The sequence below is a fragment of the Dipteris shenzhenensis genome, chromosome 17 (genome assembly GCF_047967505.1).
Source record: "Dipteris shenzhenensis isolate YYH24624 ecotype China chromosome 17, Dip_SZ_1.0, whole genome shotgun sequence".
Classification (NCBI taxonomy): Eukaryota; Viridiplantae; Streptophyta; class Polypodiopsida; order Gleicheniales; family Dipteridaceae; genus Dipteris; species Dipteris shenzhenensis.
In genome coordinates, this window is record NC_141612.1 from 20,167,204 (window position 1) to 20,177,095 (window position 9,892).

The following is a 9,892-nucleotide window of genomic DNA, read 5'->3' on the forward strand; positions in this document are numbered from 1 at the left end:
AAGAAGAGGAAAAGTGTTTTCAGCCTCCACCTTTGTGTGTATTCCCCCATTGTGTATGTGAGAAAGCCACAAGTGAGACTCCGTCCTTCTCTCCCACTATCTTCACATCTTCTATACTGGAAGCTATGTCAGTTGTAGCTGCTAGCATGAAAATGGATGTGGTTGGGCTTTGCTCTTTGAGGGAGTTGTATGTTGGGGAATGGGGCGAGGAGGGGTCAAAAACCTTTCCACAATTTTGGGAATCCAAAATTGTCGGCCTCCTTTGTAGTAGTGTCGCACATAAAGGACGTCCTTATGCACCCATTGTGTTTGAGACAGCCAAGTTCTTCCCCTAGGCATGGGCTAGGGAAGAGGAGTCAGAAGGGCAACTGGTGTTGAAGGTTCTAAGCAAAGTGGGGGTAGGAGTCTTTCTTGGGGAAATAAATGGGAGGTTGAGAAGTTTCCAAAGCTTTGGGATCACCCTCTATCACAACTTCCATACCCTTCAAAGGTGGTTGCAATTTAGAGGGAGCGGTGTCCTCTTTATAGAGCAGTGTCACGGAGGTGTTTCTGCCGTACTGAGAATGGTGGTGGATGCCCTCCAATCGATTTGACAATTGACAGCATAGCACTATGTTCTCCCAAACCTATTCATCTAATGCCTCTGTGGGAAGAACATAAAATGAGTATCTACCACGTGGTGGGCAACGGTTAGTTTCAAATCCAGATAACCCAATGTATTAAAAATTTGGTCGTTAATAACCCAAACTGAAGTAAGATTGAGGTTTAGTGGTACCTTCAGCATTTCCCACACTTCTCGAGAGATGAAATTATGACTCACTCCCAGATCCACAAGTGCCTTCACCCTTGTACTGTGACCTTGCAAATAAATATTCAACCTAGCCAGCTCTATTCTTAATTCGTCAGTCAGGCCTAGGTGTTCTATAGTAGCCTTCAATATAGTGTCATTTGTTTTCCTTTCCAGATTTTAGAATTATGTATCCTGGCCTCTTCAATGGCCTGTTGTTTCATTCTTACTACCTCGACCTTAAGTTCTTTCTCTCGGTGTATGGCCTAGAGAATATGTAGAGTGACGGGGCCATAATATCTCTTTAGCTTACTACCATTGAGGTAGCCATCCATCTTGACTCTGTCTAGGGTGGCTATTTGACATGCACCTTGTGGGGTAATCTCCACTATGTGGTAGGGACCCATGCCCCTATATTTAAGATTGTGCTTGGTGTTGTGGATGCTAGAGGAGTGCCAGGTCCTCCTCTTCAAGGTCCTTGTTCTTGAGATTGTGGTCGAACCATTTTTTGTGCCTTGCCTTCTCCACTCAAAGGCGATACATTGCATGCAATCTTGTCTCATCTAACCATTCAACATTGATTATGTGTTCAGTTAAAGCATTTTCGATGAGCCTTTCCTTGACTGCGATGCAAAGGCTAGGCACTACCTACTCCATTGGCATAACTGCCTCTACCCCAAAAGCTAAGCTGAAGGGGGTGCAATTGGTTGCCACTTTGTATAACGTGCAATAGGCCCACAATGTCATGATGAGTTTTTGGTCCCAATTAGTACGACTGGCTTCAAATGTACAAGTTATGATCATGCACCACGTTTTGTTTGAGCTTTCAACTAGGCCATTTGCTCTAGGATAATATGACGTGGATTTCCTATCTATGACCATGAATTTGCTAGTCAGGATTGCTATCGTTTCATTGAGGAAATGGGTTCCTCAATTGCTGACTAGTTCCAAGGGACATCCATACCGTGTGATTACTTGTTCATATAAAAATTTAGTTGTAGCTCTCACATCAGCTTTTCTTGTGGCCTGAACCTCCACCCATTTGGTGAAATATTGTTGGTAAACTGAAAGGAAAGAAGAGAGTGAACACAAACTCAGAATACTTGCATATAGAATGAAGAAGAGTGAGGTCCTTATGTAGGCACCTCTAACATGCTCACTGACATCACTGATGACTTCAGAGCTCCACAATCATCTCCTCAATCTGCTCCTAGATTCTCTCAATCATCCTATGTGGCTTACCACCACCTAACTGTGCTTATGGGCACCTAACTGTGCCTCTAGCACTCACACATAGAAACCAAGGTGTGCCTGAGGCATACACCTTGAGATATCCCAACAAACCCCCCCTCAAGGGAATGCCTCAGGCTATGTCAAGGATACAGCTAGCACAAGGTGTCTCATGCCATCTCATGGTGGTCATGGATCTATCAATGGCTAGGATCTCAAGCTAGCAAGGGTTCCCATGGGTGTAAGGTAAACAAAAAGGGATATAAAAGACCTTCCAATGGTTATCTCCCCTACATGTACATGCACACAATGTCTGCAGGAGGTACCATGGAGCAAAACACATACACATGGCCTACATCATAAGGTGACCAGAGGTGTTTACAAAACACAATAGTTTATTTCATTCATTTTGGAGGACTATCCAGGCTGAGTACCTTGACTCAACATAAAAAGAGAGATCTGGAGCATACATAGAGATGATTTAAAAAGCATAATCTTCAAAGGATGCCTCATCTTGTGGAGGCACATCAACTGAAAGTAGATTGGCATTCTCTATCTTTGAAGTTGCTTCCTTTTTGGCAACCATTATCTTGGCAATCTTCAACAAGGAAGCCATGTTGGCATTTTATTCCTTTGTAGCATAACAAGACATTGCTTTATGTTTTGGCTTTTCACATATTTTGCATAAGCAAGCCATGAGAGGGTCTAACCCAGGTATTGGGCAGTGTCTTCGCTCTTACAAGGCTATAATAACAACTGAAAAAGCTTCAGAATATAAGCATTTAATGTAGCAAAGTCTTGTGACCAAATTTCAATCAATGATGTTTTCACTTATATGCTTCACAGAGGTGGCTAAATGAAAGCCTTCCAATCAAAACCAGGTATAGCAACTCAAAGCAAAGCTGAAACCATAGTTGTACTAATGCTATTGAAAACTTCAAAAACTCAGAAATGCTAAAGTAGCATCTTATGTAGCATCACTTTCAAAAACTTGTCAAAACTGTCAAAAACAAAGGACTGAACTTGGAGGGATTGTTTCTCACTCTCCAAAGCAAAGAAAAAGGGGGTTTCTAAGGCAAAAGAAAGCTCATATACCATAGAAGGTCCACTGAGGAGAAGGGGTGCAAATCCGCATCAGAGTGCCATAGCTTGCCTCTTCATTTTTGACTGGTTTTTCTCTGTTTTCAGCTTGAATATGTAGCTATTGCTGCTCAAATTTTAGCACAGGATAGCTCAAGGTATGGAGAAGTTCCCTCTAAAAGGAATTAGAGAAGCATGGAGCAGTCTCAGAGAAAACGCAGGAAAGAGAGTCACCAATTTTTGTGCAATGTCGTCGAGCAGAGGCGATGAAACGTTAATTCCTTGCAGCCAAGGATTTGCCCCTTTGAGATGTATCTCCAGCAGCAAGGGCTTGGAGAATGGCAGAGAAACGGAGGAGAACAGGCTTAAGCAAGATTTGGGAAGAAGGGGAAGAGATGGTGAAGAAGAAGATGGAGAAGAAGATGATGATGTGGCAGAAATGGGATCAAGGGGGATCAAAGGGCTCTGATACCATGTTGGTAAATTGAAAGGAAAGAAGAGAGTGAACACAAACTCAGAATACTTGCATATAGAATGAAGAAGAGTGAGGTCCTTATGTAGGCACCTCTTACATGCTCACTACATCATTGATGACTTCAGAGCTCCACAATCATCTCCTCAATCTGCTCCTAGATTCTCTCAATCATCCTATGTGGCTTACCACCACCTAACTGTGCCTATGGGCACCTAACTGTGCCTCTAGCACTCACACATAGAAACCAAGGTGTGCCTGAGGCATACACCTTGAGATATCCCAACAAATATATGGTGGCTAGGATGACATATCTGGCTCTTGTCCCTTGCTTGATGGGCTTATAGGACCAATAAAATCTATGCCCCATTTCTCAAAAGGCTGATCTGTTAATATTCCCATTAGGGGCATCATATTCACCTTATGCGGAATTTTCACTCTTTGGTAGGGATTGCATCGTTTGACAAACTCAATTGCATCCCCAAAGAGGGTTGGCCACCAAAGGCCTATCTGTAGCACCTTACATGATGTAATGTCAATGGTGAAGTAGCCGCCTGCTATTCTCGAATGTGCTTCCTTGAGCACATCCACATACTCATGTTTGCACATGCATCTGTGCATAATGACATATTTTCCCATGTGGTAGAGTTGGCCTACGATTAGTTGGTATGGTGCTGCATCTTTCATGAGTTTGCGGGCCCTATCTTTTTTAGGACTTTATTGACGACAAGTAACCCATTTGCCAAGTAAAGGCTTATTTCAGCTGCCCATTTCGAGATTATGTCAGTGAGAAATATAAGGGAGCATCTCAAAGGTCATCCTTGACTCCTATTGGAGGTTCTCCATTTGGGATCCTCGAGAGGTGGTCGGCTAGGACGTGGGTCTTTCCTTTACGTACGACAGCTGTAAAGGTGAGCTCCAGGAGGATTAACATCCACCTTGTTATGCATCCCGTCATGCAGGGCTTATTGACCAGATATAGTACTGCCTGATGATCAACAAAAAGAATGAACTTGGCTAACAAGTAATGCCTAAGCTTCTTAACTGCATAGACCATGGCTAGAGCTTCTAGTGTAATTAACCTCGGCATTGTTTAATTGCCAGCTAGCAAAGTACACGGGGTAGTCCAAGTTATACTCCCTTGGTTGAGCTAATATGCACCCTGTAGCAAAGTTTTAGGCATCTATGTGGATGTGGAATATTAGATTTCAGTCCCGAGTCCATAATACCGGTGCTATAGCCAGAGCTAGCTTGAGGGGTTCAAAGGATTTTTGATAATCGTCAATCCACTCAAAGACTATCAACAGCTTATATAATGGCCGTGCTATGTTCGCATAGAATAAGATGAATCTTTGATAATAACCCGTATGAACTTTAAACCATTGCACCCCTTGGGCGTTTGTGGGTGGGGGTAGCTCCAAAATGAGCTTGATTTTATTGTAATCCATGGAGATCCCATTCTTGGATACTAGGTGACGAAGAATCACTCCATGTTTGACCCAAAATTGACACTTGAGAGGATTTAGGGATATCTGATACAATTATACCTCTTAAGGCCTAACTTCAGGTATTTCAGATGATCATTCCATTTGGAATTTATGCACAAATCATCTAAGAAGACTTACATGAAGTCTCTCAGATATCCTTGAAAGTGGTGATCATCAGCCGGCTGAAATGTCGTGGGTGCATTGGTGAGTGCAAACAACATCACCTTGGATGCATACACATCCCATTCGGTTGCAAAAATGGTTTTGTGCTGATCTCTCGGGGCAATGGATACCTGGTTATAGCTTGAGAAACCATCTAAGAAGCCATAGGCTTCCTTACCAACCACCCTTTCTAGAACATGTTTCATGAATGGCAATGGGTAGTGATTGCACCTTGTGGCAGCATTAACCTTTTTCAAGTCTACGCATATCTCCATTCTTCTTTAGGACTATCACAATGGGTGAAACCCTTCCTATATGCTCTATCTCATAGATGAATCCTACATCTACGAGCTCTTATATCTCCTCCCTCACTATGAGTACGTATTTGGGATTCATAGGATAGGGATGTTGGCGCATTGGCCTAATATCATCTATCATGGGTATAGCACGATGTACGACTTCAGCGGGCACACCCTTCATGTTTGTATACTTCTAGGCCGTACAGTCCTTGTAATCTTGAAGGAGATAAATTAAAGCTTGCTCCTCATTGGGGATGAGGTTGTTTGCTACATATACTGTGCTAGGTTCACTTCCTTATTTTGTTAGGCCATCGTATCCTTGGAAGCAACCTTCTTCCTGGGTTATCTTGGCCTGTTGGTATAGGATTTTATGGTCCCCTATCATGTACAACTTATAAAGGAGGGGAACCTATCACATTCTTTGTCCTCCTCCTCCTCCTTGGGGGCTAGTTTGGTGGAGGTTCTCAGGCTTTTGGATCTTTGGGACCTTGTGTTGAGAGTTCACGCTCAACATCATGTGATCATGTGTGCATAGCACCATCACGTGATCATATGTGCATAGCACTAACCTTATAGAGTGCTATAAAGGAAAGGGTTAGATCCCCTAACCCTAACCCTAAAAGGGTTTGTATATATTCTATTTTTTCAACTAATTCTAGTGTACAGTTAGTCATTTGTGGTGTGCTCTCTAGCTATGCCCTCTCTCCTCATCTCCACTCTTCTCCTCTCCCCTCTTCATATTTTGTCATGGTATCAGAGCTTCCTTGTCTTCCGCTGAGACATTGAGTTTCTTGAGAGTGTGAGAGAGATTGTGAGATTGAGAGTTCTCTTGAGTGATTGTGAGATTCTTCCGTTCACTTCCATTGAGAGAATTTCCATCGATTCATTTGATTTTGAGAGGAAATCTATTGCTTGAGAGCGGGAGAGTTCCTGAGATTTAGTTTCAAGAGCTCTATTGTGAAAAGATTCATCTCTTGTCAGAGAGGTTCTATTCCATCTCTTGTCACAGATGGAGAGGCTCACGGTTAGCCAGCAACTCTAAGGCTTCGACAGCCTTCCAAAGCAAACCGTCCATCTGCAACTCAGCCTCAGTGCCAGCGTCTGACTCCTTTAGCACGCTCCCTCGATGAGCCTCCCTAAGGCAGCTCCAACAACGGCACTATCCAGTCTGCAACAACAGCTCTCATCGACTTCCAGCTGATAGATGCCCCGCTCCTTCGTTCTTACAAGACCAACGTCCAATAACGCCCTGAACGGACGGCGGCCTTCCCCAGCCTCCACATTGTAATCTTCGCCGGTGGCCTCTTCATTCCCAACATACTCCTGATCGAGCTCAAACTGTTTCAAGACCCTGCGGGCCAAAAGGAGCCCCGTGCAGTAGGCTGCAGCATAGTTTGTAAGGCCAGCCTTAAGCCCATAACGAGGAAGCTCATGCGCGCACGATGCAGCCAATACAACATCCCCAGCTAACGTAGCGTACGTTATCTGCGCGATTATGTCTTTGTTCGCAAATCGCACCACGAATCGGTACTTTGGAGTGTTATACTTGTTTGTGTCCTGAGAGATCAACCGAATGCGGGCACGGTAATCGGTTTTCCCCACGCGCCTTCTTTTGTACTTGACTTGATACCTCTTAGAATAGGCCTTACTCTTTTCCGCCTTGACAAAAACCATGGCGAAGAGCTAATGAGAGCACCTCGGGAACCCTAGCTTGAGCTGAGCTGCTGTCAACAAGATGAGCTCTTGCGAAAGCCATGGCTCCTCCGAGTGCGAAGCCACAGTAGAAACGGCCACGCTCACAGCCAACAGTCGCCAATGCCAAAGTCTTCTCGTCTAATGGTCTGTGCGGCTCTCCAGACGCGACTTTCTCCACTGACGACCGCTCGCCTAGCTTCAGCTCCAAAGCGCTCCATCTCCATCGACTTCAAGACGCCCACCTCTAAACGCCATCGACGGAAATCCGAGGGAGACGGAATCTCGAAGATTCCGTCAGAATCTTTCAAAGATTTTGGTCCTCCAGAAATCGACACGTGGCGGATAACATATAACTACGGTTAGGTTCAGATATTTTAATGCTAGGTTGGTACAGTCAAGTTTACTTGGGTTAGCTTTGGTTGGCCAAATTTGTGCCACGTGGCAACATCATCCTATTTGCCACATCATCAGCCTATCCACATTGCCACATCATCAGCCACATCAGCACTACCACGTCATCTACCACGTCAGCACTACCACATCATCTGCCACGTCATTAGTGCCACGTCACCCTGCTGACATCATCTGTGCCACCTCAGCACTGCCACCTCAGCAGTCCAGTCAGCACTGACCTCTGCAGGCACAGTCTCTTGCCAGGCACACTGTGCACACACTACATGTGCACACTCCTGCCAGCTCAGCATAGAGCTTCACTGGCACACCTCTTGCTAAGCACTGTGCCACATCATCACTGCATGTGACTCACAGTGACACATCATCATTGAGCACCATTTGCACTCCTTTTGCCCCTCCACCTAGATCAAGTCGTATCTCTTGATCCAGGAAGAATTTGAGGGTGCTCCAAAAAGGAAAGTCGCTCGATTTTTTGTGCTCTACGCGCTCGTTACATCATGCGCACATTTCGGCGCAAGTTACACTCACATTTGAGCTTCGTCGACAAAACCACTCCATTCACGCACATTTGCCTCTACATCGACGCATCTGACCCAGCACTTAAAAAGAACAAAGGAAAAGGAATTATTTGCTGCTCTTTCATCGATCGACGGTTGGTTTAGATCTAGATCAGAGTAGACTAGATCGCCATAGAGGGGACGCTTTGAATTCCCCAAGTTGCCAATCTAAGCCATGCCCGAAATTCCCGACTAGTACCTACTCGGAGTCAGTCCATACGCTCACATCCGATTTCACATCATTACATTACCGGAAACCTTACGTTCATCAGTTCAGTGAGCAGACTTCAGAGTTCAGAGGCATTGCAGATTGATTCAGTGGGCAGATAGCACTTGATTTCACACACACATGCCACCATTGTAAAGCCTATTTGGCTATCTCACGGCATCGTGCACATCATTTTTCAGCCTTGTAAAGCCTCTTGGCTATTCCCGGCATCATTGCCACAAGCCTTGTAACATAGATCAGATCTTATATACTGCAGTTCTATCTTCACCGACGGTACAGAGATTTCACTTGGCATCTTCAGTGTATTTGCAGTTGATTCATACAGAGTTTTCCAGGACACTTTTTGAGTACATTGTTTGCACCATGTCGACTAGCAACCTCAATCTGGAGGCATCTGCTAAGTTAGACAACTCCAATTACGGTACATGGAAATACCGAATGGAGACCATTCTTGTGCTTCAGGACAAATGGGAGTATGTCGATGGATCCATACCTAGACCATTGGCCGATCCAGCCACCAGTAGCTCTACTCCATCTATTGTCACAGCACTAGCAACGGGATCTACATCGGGATCTACATCTACACAAACAGTTTCCACACAGTAGCAGATCCTGCCATTGCCCGAGCTCAAGCAGAATGGGATAAGAAAGACAAGTATGCCTATCACCTGATCAAGCAGAATGTGCAAGATGTCATGCTAGGACAGCTCAACACAGTCAAGACATCAAAAGAAGCATGGGATATGTTCGCAGCTCTCTACGAGTCCAAGAACACATCCAGGATTCTCACCCTGAGAAACCAGATCAACCAGAGTTTCCGCAACAACAGTGAAACCGGTCATGCTTATGTACTCCGCATCAAAGACTACAACAATCAACTTGCAGCAGCAGGAGAGACTATGAATCCCGCAGAAATGGTTCAAGTAATCCTGAATGGACTAGGAGAAGGATATGAGAATCGAGTCCAGAGTATTGCCATCCAACGACAAATTCCAACACTGGAAGAACTTCAGTCAGTTCTACTTGGTGAAGAACTCAGGACTCAGGCCATTCAAGCACGTAAAGGTCATTCTAATGATCAGGCATTCACAGCTTCAGACAGAAGCAGAGGCAAAGGCAGAAACAGAGGTAGATCATATCAGAAAAGTGGTCATCATCAACAAAATCAAAGTCAGAATCAGCATCAGCATCAGCATCATCCTCAGCAACATCAGAATCAGCAAAGAGGAAATCATTCCAACCGAGGAAGATTCCAAGGACGAGGGAATGCATCCACCAATGTGTCAAACATTCAATGCAACTATTGTCACAAGTTTGGACACTATGAAAGAGATTGCCGCAAGAAGCAGTATGACCAAGGCGGTCAATCCACCAGCAGTAATCGAGGGAATTCCCGAGGAAGAGGAAATCATCGTGGTGGACATTCTAGTCATAGTCATTTTGCAAATGAACATGGAAATATGTTTCTTGCAAGTGAGGA

The 9,892-nt window shown here is 44.6% G+C and overlaps 1 pseudogene; it reads right to left on the bottom strand.

The window, feature by feature from the left end:
• Window positions 1-6,627: 6,627 nt before the first annotated feature.
• LOC147891824 (large ribosomal subunit protein uL18y pseudogene) lies at window positions 6,628-7,263 on the bottom strand (annotated as a pseudogene).
• Between the last annotated feature and the right edge of the window lie 2,629 nt (window positions 7,264-9,892).